This window comes from Phyllobates terribilis, unplaced genomic scaffold (genome assembly GCF_046119375.1).
Source record: "Phyllobates terribilis strain yellow unplaced genomic scaffold, ASM4611937v1 Scaffold_29__1_contigs__length_15306474, whole genome shotgun sequence".
Lineage (NCBI taxonomy): Eukaryota > Metazoa > Chordata > Amphibia > Anura > Dendrobatidae > Phyllobates > Phyllobates terribilis.
The window spans coordinates 889,330-901,370 of record NW_027362789.1 but is presented as its reverse complement, the minus strand read 5'-3'; positions in this window follow the sequence as shown (position 1 = coordinate 901,370).

Sequence of the window (12,041 nt, the reverse complement as noted above, 5' to 3'; positions counted from 1 at the left end):
GAGTCTGTCTCATGCTACCACGAGTGTGAAAGCACAACCAACTTTCAAAAGTGACCAAAACATCAGCCAGAAAGCATTGGTACTGAGATGTGGTCTGTGGTCCCCACCTGCAGAACCACTCCTTTATTGAGGGTGTCTTGATAATTGCCAATAATTTCCATCTATCGTCTATTCCATTTGCACATCAGCATGTGAAATTGATTGTCAATCAGTGTTGCTTCCTAAGTGGACAGTTTGATTTACTTGGAGTTATATTCTGTTGTTTTAAGTGTTCACTTTATTTTTGGAGCAGTGTATATAGATACATACAGTGAGTACGGAAAGTATTCAGACTCCTTTAAATTTTTCACTCTTTGTTTCATTGCAGCCATTTGATAAATTCTAAAAAGTTAATTTTTTTTCTCATTAAAGTACACTCTGCACCGCATCTTGACTGAAAAAAACAGCAATGTAGAATTTTTTTGCAAATTTATTAAAAAAGAAAAACTGAAATGTCACATGGTCATAAGTATTCAGATCCTTTGCTCAGACACTCATATTTAAGTCACATGCTGTCCATTTCCTTGTGATCCTCCTTGAGATGGTTCTACTTCAATGGAGTCCAAATGTGTTTAATTAAACTGATATGACTTGATTTGGAAAGGCACACACCTGTCTATATAAGACCCCACAGCTCACAGTGCATGTCAGACCAAATGAGAATCATGAGCTCAAAGGAACTGCCCAAGGAGCTCAGAGACAGAATTGTGGAAAGGCACACATCTAGCCAAGGTTATAAAAGAATTTCTGCATTACTCAAGGTTCATAAGAGCACAGTGGCCTCCATAATCCTTAAATGGAAGAAGTTTGGGACCACCAGAAGTCTTCCTAGACCTGGCCGTCCAGCCAAACTGAGCAATCGTGGGAGAAGAGCCTTGGTGAGAGAGGTAAAGAAGAACCCCAAGATCACTGTGGCTGAGCTCCAGAGATGCAGTAGGGAGATGGGAGAAAGTTCCACAAAGTCAACTATCACTGCTGCCCTCCCTCAGTTGGGCCTTTATGGCAGAGTGGCCAGACGGAAGCCTCTCCTCATATGAAAGCCCGCATAGAGTTTGCTCAAAAACACATGAAGGACTCCCAGACTATGAGAAATAAGATTCTCTGGTCTGATGAGACGAAGATAGAACTTTTTGGTGATAATTCTAAGTGGTATGTGTGGAGAAAACCAGGCACTGCTCATCACCTGCCTAATACAATCCCAACAGTGAAACATGGTGATGGCAGTTGTTAGAACCCTCCTGTTAGTTTTTTCTATTTTGTGGTCACGTGACCTTCTGCCTATTTATTCCAGCTCCGCCCTTCTGGCTTTGCTGGACTTCAGTGTTACTTTGACTCTTAATCTAGCCAGGTGCTTTGTACCTACTGTATCTCTCTAGTTTGTTTGGTCCTTGGACCACTAAGTACTTTTGTCTGTTTGTCTTCTTCTGCTACTACTTCTGCCAGGAGGTGTCCAATTTTGTCCCAGTCCTTAGTTCTTTTAGGGACCCCTCCCTTTAATCTATAGGTCTGCGTTCAGACTAGCCGCGGACGAAGGCTGGTCTGTTCACAAGGAACAGGTTGTCCGCTGCATCATAGGGAATCAGCTTAGTCCTATTGTATGGACAGATTTCCTCTCTTTCCTTAGTTCTTGTAGCAGATCATAACAGCAGTATCATGCTATGGGTGTGTTTTTCAGCTGCAGGGACAGGACGACTGGTTGCAATTGAAGGAAACATGAATGCGGCCAAGTACAGAGATATCCTGGATGAAAACCTCTTCCAGAGTGCTCTGCACCTCAGACTTGGCCGAAGGTTCACCTTCCAACAAGACAATGACCCTAAGCACACAGCTAAAATAACAAAGGAGTGGCTTCAGAACAACTATGTGACCATTCTTGACTGGCCCAGCCAGAGCCCGGACCTAAACCCAATTGAGCATCTTTGGAGAGACCTGAAAATGGCTGTCCACCAATGTTTACCATTCATCCTGACGGAACTGGAGAGGATCTCCAAGGAAGAATGGCAGAGGATCCCAAAATGCAGGTGTGAAAAACTTGTTGCATCATTTCCAAGAAGACTCATGGCTGTACTAGCCCAAAAGGGTGCTTCTACTCAATACTGAGCAAAGGGTCTGAATACTTATGCCCGTGTGATATTTCAGTTTTTCTTTTTTATTAAATTTGCAAAAATTTCTACATTTCTGTTTTCTTTCAGTCAAGATGGGGTGCAGAGTGGACTTTAATGAGAAAAAAATGAACTTTTTAGAATTTACCAAATGGCTACAATGAAACAAAGAGTGAAAAATGTAAAGGGGTCTGAATACTTTCCGTACCCAGTGTACATGCATGGAAATAAATGCAGAATTATATTTCTTAATACTGCAGTATCAGATCCTGTCTTGAATTTAACCCCTGTGGTATACAATGTGAAAATCCACCGGGACTCCCGGTTCAGAAGTTTGCACTTATGATCCCCCCCTCGTGTGGATCTATATACCTTCTCTATCTCCATATATTTAAAGAATGAGGTGTCACCTTTATGAACTCTCGCAAAATGCCTCGATACTGCTGATGTATTTATGGCTTCCAAATGAATCGCATCAGAAAGATGTCTTCTGATACGGACTTTCAGCGCACCTGTGGTACAACCCACATAGTGGACCTTACACAAGGTGCATTCTATAAGGTATATAACCCCTGATGAATTACAATTGAGGAAATCATGAATTTTATATTCTCTATCATTACTTAAGGACATAAAACGATCTGTTTTAACCGCATGTAGACACGCTTTGCACCGATTGGCTCCACATCTGAAGAAACCTTTTGTGCTGAGCCAATTTGGTTGTACAGTATTAGTCTCACCGGTGTATAAGCTAGGAGAAAGGATGGTTCCCAGAGCGGGCGCTTTCCTGGCTACAAAGCGGATGGCATTAGAAAGTAGGTTTTTTAGTTTCTTGTTCTGATATATAATAGGGCTATACTTTTTAATTCTAGATGTAATTTTATTATACTGAGGACTATAGGTGGTAGAAAACGTTACCCTAGTATCCAATGTGTTAATGTTATTTTTCTGTTTATTTCGGAGTATATCTTTCCGATTTATATTGGAGACAATTCTACTCGCTTTTCTTAAAGACCACTCGGGATAGCACCTATTGGATAGTCTGTTACAAATTTTTTCTGATTCCTTCTGAAAAGTGATGTTATCTGAACAATTTCGTATTGTTGGTATTAGCTCACCGTAAGGGATATTTCTCTTAATATGTGGCGGATGACAACATTTAGCTGATAGAATAGAATTTGAGGCTGTAGATTTTCTGGGGGGATTAATGTTGACCAATTCTTTCTCCTTGGTAGCCTCAAGTTCGAGATCCAAAAAAGTAATTTTGGATGAATGGTAGAACTAAGTGAATTTAAGATTAAAATTATTGCAGTTGATGTACTGTACAAATTGTACCACCACCTCCTGTGTGCCCCCCCCACACCAGGAGGAGGTCATCAATAAATCTACCGTACCACACAATGTGTCCACTATATGTGTTATCATTATGGTAAATGAAAAGCTCCTCCACCTACACATCACTATGTTCGCTAGCGAAGGAGAAAATTTACTGCCCATGCTGACTCCTCTTTTCTGTAAAAAAAAAAACTGTTATCAAAGCTAAAATAATTCCGCTCTAAGAGGAACTGTACTGCTATGACCAGAAATTCTTTTATTTCTATAGTGTACGAACTGTATGTGTCAAGGTGGTAGGTTAAACATGTTAAAGCAATATGGTGTGGAATTGAGGGGGTATAATGCCACCACATCACAGGACAATCATCCAAAGTTTTTTTGCCATTCAAATTTATCAAAAATGGTCACTATGAATTTTGAATCCCTAATGTAACTCGGAGTTTCCTGAACCAGAGGCTGTAGGTAAAAATCCATCCAGGCACTTCATTTTTCACCATGGGAACCAATCCCCACCACTATGGGTCTTAACCCCTTTACAGCCCAGGGCGTACTAATACGTACTGTACCTGCGCCCTGGGCTTTAAGAGCCAGGTACGTATTAGTACGCCCTGTTGATTTCGGCCACACACAGGCTGTGCGGGCGCGATCGCCGCCGGGTGTGAGCTGATTTTTGCTATGTGCTGGGAGCGGTCACGCACGGCTCCCGGCACATTAACCCCCGCAATGCTGCGATCGAAGTCAATCACAGCATTGCGGAGGTAAGTACTGCATACTCACCTCTTCCCCGCCGTCGCGCGCTGTCTGAGGCTGGGTTCCGTGGTTGTCATGGTAACCCAGATGTTGTCATGACAACATCCGGGTCACCAGACAGCAGAAAGATACTTTGATCATGCACAGTGCATAACCAAAGTATCTTCTGCATCTACAGCGCTGACAGCCTGTATAGCACAGGGATGTTGCTCCATCCCTATGTTATACAGGCGATCAGAGTATAAAAAGTGAAAGTCCCATAGTGGGACAAAGTATAAAAGTAAAAAAAAGTGGTAAAAAAATGTAAAAAAATAAATAAATATTATAATGAAAAAAAACAAACAAAACAATAAAAGTACACATATTTGGTATTGCCACGTCCGGAACGACCTGACCTATAAAACTGTGTCACAAGTTAACTCCTTTAGTGAACACGGTAAAAAATTAAAATAAAAAACAAAGCAAAAAACGATGCTTTATCATCATACCGCCAAACAAAAAATGGAATTAAACGCGATCAAAAATGAATATAAATAAAAATGGTACCACTGAAAATATCATCTTGTTCCACAAAAAACAAGCCGCCATACAGCTCCATCAGCTGAAAAATAAAAAAGTTATAGCTCTCAGAATAAAGTGATGCAAAAAAATAATTTTTTCTAGAAAATAGCTTTTATTGTGTAGAAGCGCCAAAACATAAAAAAAGATATAAATGTGGTACCGCTGTAAACGTACAGACCCAAAGAATAAAGCTACCTCATCATTTTTACCACACGCAGAACAGCATAAAAAAAATAAAAAAAACAATTCCTGAATTGTTGATTTTTGCTTATTCTGCCTCCCAAAAATCGGAATAGAAAGCGATCAAAAAATGTCACGTGCCTGAAAATGGTACCAATAAAAACGTCAACTCATCCCGCAAAAAACAAGTTGTCAAATGACTCTGTCGGCCAAAATATGGAAAAATTATAGCTCTCAAAATATGACAATGCAAAATCTAGATTTTGCAAAAAAATGCGTCTTTTAGTGTGAGACAGCTGTCAATCATAAAAACCCGATAGGATTCTGGTATCGCTGTAATCGCACCGACCCAAAGAATAAAGTCGTCTAATCACTTATACTGCACAAGGAACAGTGTAAAAAATAAACTCTAGGGTTAGGGTTGTGCTAGGGTTGGGATTTTTTTCAAAAGCAAAAAAAAAAAAAGATGACGATATGGCGACTAGTGTTGAGCACAAGTGCTCGCTACTTGAGTTTGCATCGGGTGCTCGGGTATGCATTGAGTATCGCGGGTGCTCGAGTCTCTGCCCCATATGCTTCACAGTCAAAAAAAATGTGCGGGGATTGCCTGCCATGCACCAGCAATCCCTGCATGTTTGTTTTGGTTGTCTAATAACCGTGAAACATGTGGGCAGGACTCGAGCATGTCGCTCGAGCACGTGCGATACATGGTGCATACCCGAGTACACGATGCAAACTCAAGTAGCGAGCATTTGTGCTCAAGACTAATGACAACTTATTCAATATGATGACCTAATGTTATCAAATTATGTGTCGTACCGGGTTCAAAATGTTCATTATACCCCTTGATAAAATCCTTGAGGGGTGTAGTTTCCAAAATGGGGTCACTTGTGGGGGGTTTCAACTATTTAGGCACATCAGGGGCTCTTCAAACGTGACATGGCGTCCGCCCTCAATTCCAGCCAATTTTGCGTTCAAAAAGTCACACAGTGCTCCTTCCTAGTGTTGAGCCACCCCCGTAGTGTTCGAGTTCGGTTCGGTTCGTCGAACACCCGTGTGTTCGCCGAACTGTTCGTCGAACTGTTCGTCGAACACCTTCGAACACCGTTAAAACCAATGGCAGGCAAACAAAAACACATAGAAACACATAGAAAACACCTTCAAAGGTGTCCAAAAGCTGACAAACTGCTCAGAAGACATAACTAACACATGGAAAAGTGACAAGTACATATAGTCATGCGAAAATAAAAGAGGTGGAGGACTAAAAGGAGGGGGAGACACAGATATAGGCATGTCATGCCCTTCTAAAATCCAAAAAGTGAGAAGCCGACACGGCCAGTCCGCTCCTGCCCGTGCCACCTCCGTGTCGCCGGGTTTGTGCCAGAGCCGCGGTGAACCCTGATGGCCAGCCCCCCTCTCCCAATACTGGTGCCTGTCCGCTGGTGGGTCGAGCGAGCCCCCCTGTGGTGGAGGCAGCTCTAAGCTTTTTAATTTAAATTGTCTCTCTAATTTGAATGAATACACTTTAAATCCATTTACAAGGATCTATTGGAGGGCAAGTCTCATGCCAGCAGCCGCGTAATTCCAGCTCCAGTAGCGTCCACTAAAGCTGCTGCAGTTAAAAAGCTTTTATAAGGATCGAGCTCGGCTGTCCACCGCAAGGCATCCTACTGCCAGTCCCAGCCCCTATGCCTTGGGGTGCCTCCTGATGCTCTTCACTGAGTATCCCATGGTCCCGAAGCATTTCCTTTGAAAAAATTAAGTGTCTAAACTACAGGTGGTGTAGCTTGCTTAACAGCCGGGATAATCCGCTGACTAGCAGACACTGCTACTAGGCACAAAGTATTTCCTGGGCTAGATGCAGTTAAAAATTTGTAATTAGATACTCTCGTTGGATGCTGAGAAAGCATTCCATAGAGTCTCCTGGCACGCCATATATGATTCTCTTAAAAAGCTTGGGGTAGGGGTCTAGGGGACCCTTTTATAGCCAAAATCACGGCCCTGTATCACAATACGTCACCTAGGCTGAAGATAAATGGAACTGTAGCACCCTGAGGGCTCGGTTGCTACAGAGGTATTGCACCTCACCCAGAGGTGTGATATCTCACTCTCAGGTAAGGATGGAGTGTGGATCAGGACCCGACACCTGCATGCATTACACCACATTGCCGTGGGGCAGGGCGACCAATATGCCTCTGAGATGGGCACGACAGTCCCTGTCCCTGGCTGGAGTGGGGGGAGGGAACACTGAGGAAGGGGAACCCTGTAGTGCAGGAGCAGGGAGGAAGCAGTTCCTGGGTGCATTGAGAAGGGAGTATAAAAGGTGGGCACCATCTTAGTTCAGTGCAGAGAAGTCTGAGCAGAAGTGGCAGGGAGCAGGGGCTCTGCATGAGCTCTGCTCCGGAGGCGGGCCTAGTAACAGAGGCCCAGGCCTGGAAGAGGGAGAAGGAAGGAAGAGGAGCGGAGAAGGCTCCAGGAACGAGGAATGAAGGGATCCCAGGGGTGCGGACGGGCGAGTCGCCACCGCACGCCCGAATCCACCTGCGTGGAGGGGTCAGGCCAAAGGGGGAGACCGGTCCCCGAACTAGTGGAGGCAGGAAACGACCCTCAGCTAGAAACCGGAGGCTCTGACATTTTATGTGGCGCAGACCCTCGCTACACCCGCTAGGAAGGCACCACATAGGGTCAGGGAAACTGGCGCCAAGTTTACCAAGAGGAGGCCCGAGGCAGCCGGACAGAAGTGTTGGTAAGAAAGGCCAGACAAAGGACACACAAAGGGGGTCCTGTGAAGTGCTCCAAAGTTATCTGGGAGTTGTCTGAGCCCCTCACCTGGTGAGCACAGTACGACGTGGGCAGCCGTTACCTGCAGACGTGGTCTGGATAATAAGAACTGTGAGTAAAGGCCCTGGACTGCATCACTGACTCCGTGTCGTTACTGCTGCTGCCCTGCACCATCACCCCCATCCTCCGCATACACTGCCCTGAGGCTATACTCCTCCCGTGGGGAGTTATGCTACGCTCTGCTGCACCCACAACACCAGCCTCAGCGGTCTGCCCTGTAGCGGCGGTTCACTCTGACCGCAATCCACGGGTGGCGTAGTCGGACATTTAAACATCAAAACCACATATATAGTTCCGCCACTGGTTTGACCGCCCTGAGCCACGGAACCGGGTCGCCGCCACGAAGACTACAACCACCAGCATCCACCAAAAAGGGTCCGGCTCCGGGTGTCCCAAGGCCTAGGGGGTGCGTCAGAACATTTTCATCACCTTTCACAATCACCAATGGGACAAGGCAGGGATGTCCTCTGTCCCCTCTCTTATACATCCTAGTGACGGAGCACCTGCTCTCATCAATTCGCCATAACCCCAATATTAGGTGGATTGAGGTGGGAGGCACCGAGTACAAGTGCTCTCTATTTGCTGATGATGTCCTAGTATATATCACTCAATCACATATATCCATCCCTGCTGTTATGGCTGAAATAGATCACTTTGTTACATGGTCAAATTTTAAAATCAATGCAGCGAAGTCTGAGGCCCTCGATGTCTCCCTCCCCAAATCCATATAGGATTCCATCCAGTCCAACTTTCCCTTTGCCTGGCCCTCACAGGGTATCAAATACTTAGGAATTCCTATTCATAGAGACCTCTCCCATCTATGTTATCTTAATTTTGGGCCCTTTATTGAACAACTCCATACAGACCACGGTTGGCAAGTTAGAACTGTAAGATTCACTACGTGAACCGCTGGTGTTTTGTGGAAAAGCACATGTACACTGCGTTCCAAATTATTATGCAAAAAGTGTTTAGGAGTGATAAGGGAAGAATTTGTTTGTTTGTCAATTAAACTCATTGATGGTGATGTGTGTCAGGGCTCTTTATATCACTGTAAGCAATTGCAGACACCTGTGCTAATTAGTTTGGCAGGTGTGTCCAATGAAAGGCAAGACTACTTAAGAAGGCTCTCTCACATTATTAAGCAGCCTACATTTTCTGCCAAAATGGGAAAGAAAAAGGATGTGTCGGCTGCTGAGAAGCAACAAATTGTGGAGTGTTTAGGTCAAGGCATGACTACAATCAACATTGTGCGATGATCAGGATGAAGTGTCTTGGCAATCAAGAAGTATGTAGCTGATTCACAGTACACACGTGTGCGTGCTGATAAGGGCAAATTGAGGACTCTTTCCTACAGGCAATTACGTCAGGTTGAAAGAGCAGCGGCAAAAAAGCCTTGTCATAGCAGCAGACAAGTTTTTGAAGCTGCTTGTGCCTCCAACGTCCCCCGAACAACAAGATGCAGGGTCCTTCAGAGGTTTGCAGCTGTGCATACGCCATCCTGTCGACCTCCTCTATCCACTTCACACAAGCAGAAACGGCTCCAGTGGGCCAAACATTACATGAAGACTGATTTCAAAACAGTTTTGTTCACGGATGAGTGCCGTGCAGCGCTCGATGGTCCAGATGGATGGAGTGGAGGATGGCTGGTTGATGGACACCCCACGCAAACACGGCTACAGCGCCAACAAGGAGGAGGTGGAGTAATGTTTTGGGCTGGAATCATGGGGAGAGAGATTGTCGGCCCCTTTAGGATCCCTGAAGGCGCTAAAGATGAACTCCATAATGTATGTGGATTTTCTCAAACAGCACTTCCTGCCATGGTTCAAGAAGAAGAACCGTGTATTTCACAGCAAGATCATTTTTCTGCATGATAATGCACCATCTCATGCTGCACATAAAACATCTGCATCTCTGGCTGATATGGGCATAAAAGGGGACAAACTTATGGTGTGACCCCCATGCTCCCCTGACCTCTACCCCATTCAGAACCTTTGGAGCATCATTAAAAGGAGTGTCTATGATGGCGGGAGGCAGTTCACATCTAAGCAACAGCTCTGGGAGGGTATTCTGTCCTCATGCAAAACAATTGAAGCAGAAACCATCCAAAACCTGACAAATTCAATGGACGAGAGAGTTCAGAAGCTCCTTTCGAACAAGGGGTCCTATGTGAAAATGTAACATCACCTAGAATAAAGTTTTGAGTTGAAAACTGTTTGATTTCAGTTTCTAACAACCTGCTAATGCTTATAATTTCAAAAATGACCATTTTTTTGGTCTTTATTAAAATGAAAAGGTTGATCGAAAAGTTTGGGGGATCTAAGAGTGTGGCAACCCAGTAGTCATGATTACTTCGAATTCTGACAATATGAGGGTCATGCTGCAGGTAGTGCAGCAAGAAGGCACTTATGTGTCTTGCGCATCTCGGAGCCCCAAAATTATTTTCCGGGCTAGATGCAGCTAAAAATTATTTTTAATTTTAAATCTGGTGAAGCTTTAGTATAGATGGCCTAATAGGATCAGTGCTGCACACTGCTACAAAGCCCAAATTATTTTCCAGTCAAGATACAGATAAACATGATTAGTAATTTGAAAGCTTAAAACGGTTGGTAGGGTGATTTTAACCAATCATCAAGCTTTTACTCTCCCCAGGATGACACAGGGGTAGAAAAGTCGTTTCGGATCCATGATTTGTTCATCTTTATGAACGTGAGTCTGTCTACATTATCAGTGGAGAGCCGCGTGCGCTTATCTGTCAGCACACCACCAGCAGCGCTGAACACACGTTCAGACAGAACGCTGGCTGCGGGGCATGACAAGATCTCCAAGGCGTAAGTGGCTAGCTCCGGCCATTTATCCAGATTGGAAGCCCAAAAAGAGCAAGGGTCCAGTGACACAGTCGTGGCTTCAATGTTTACTTGGAGATACTCCTGTACCATCGTCTCTAGGCGTTGACTATGTGTCAGACTTCTTGTCTCCTGTGGCCTTGCAAAGGATGGGCTAAAAAAGTGGTGAAATGATTCCGCAAAATTGATGTTACCAGCAGATACTGTGGTTCTGTTACGGTTTGAGTGCTGAACACTTGACGGTCCCACGGTTGGCAAGTTGGAACTGTGAGATTCACTACGTGCACAATGGTATTTTGTGGAAAACCACATGTAAGATTCTGCAACAGTCTCTGCTGATACTCCTGCATGCGTGCATCCCTTTCTATGGCAGGAATAATTTCTGCAAATTTACTTTTGTACCGGGGATCTAACAGTGTGGCAACCCAGTAGTCAGGATTATTTCTAATTCTCACAATTCGAGGGTCATGTTGCAGGTAGTGCAGCAAGAAGGCACTCATGTGTGTTGCGCATCCAGGAGCACCAAGTCCCTGTTGTGTTGGTGGCGAGGTAACAATCATGCTTCCTTCCTCTGTCCTCTCCCCCCAACCTCGCACAACAGAAATGTGATCAAGGTCTCCCTCATCTGATGAGTCTTCCATCAGTTCGTCCTCCACTTCTTCCTGGGCTCCTGCACCTTCCTCACTAGTTTGGCTGCTACCATGCGCCCTGGTAAAACCATCTCCCCCACCCTCACATGCCTGCCGCCTTGGTGCTGCCGACCGTCTGGACCTTGCAGATGTTAGCCCTTCCGCATACAACTCCTCCTCCTCTACTTCCTCCACCTCCTCTTGTGCCACCACCTGACTCCGAATTCTGTTTAACATGTGCTCCAGCATGTAAATCACCGGAATAGTCATGCTGATAATGGCATCGTCAGCACTAAACATCTTCGTCGCCATTTCAAAACTGTGCAGAAGGGTGCATAGGTCCCTGATCTGAGACCACTCCTCCAGCGTGATTTGCCCCACCTCTGAATCTCGTTGGCCCAGGCTATACGTCAGAACTTATTGCACCAGGGCTTGTCGGTGCTGCCACAGTCGCTGCAACATGTGCAGAGTTGAATTCCACCGGGTAGGCACATCGCATTTTAGCCAGTGAAGTGGCAGGCCCAACGACTTCTGTAGAGATGTAAGTCGCTGAGCTGCGGGATGCGAACGGCGGAAGTGAGCACACAGCGACCGTGCCCTCTGCAGAAGGCCATCTAGTCTGGGATAGTGGGCTAAAAATTGCTGGACAACCAGGTTCAACACGTGAGCCATACAAGGCACGTGTGTGACATTGCCCCGGCGAAGGGCCGCACCCAGGTTTGCAGCATTGTCGCACACGGCCTTCCCTGGTTTCAGGTCCA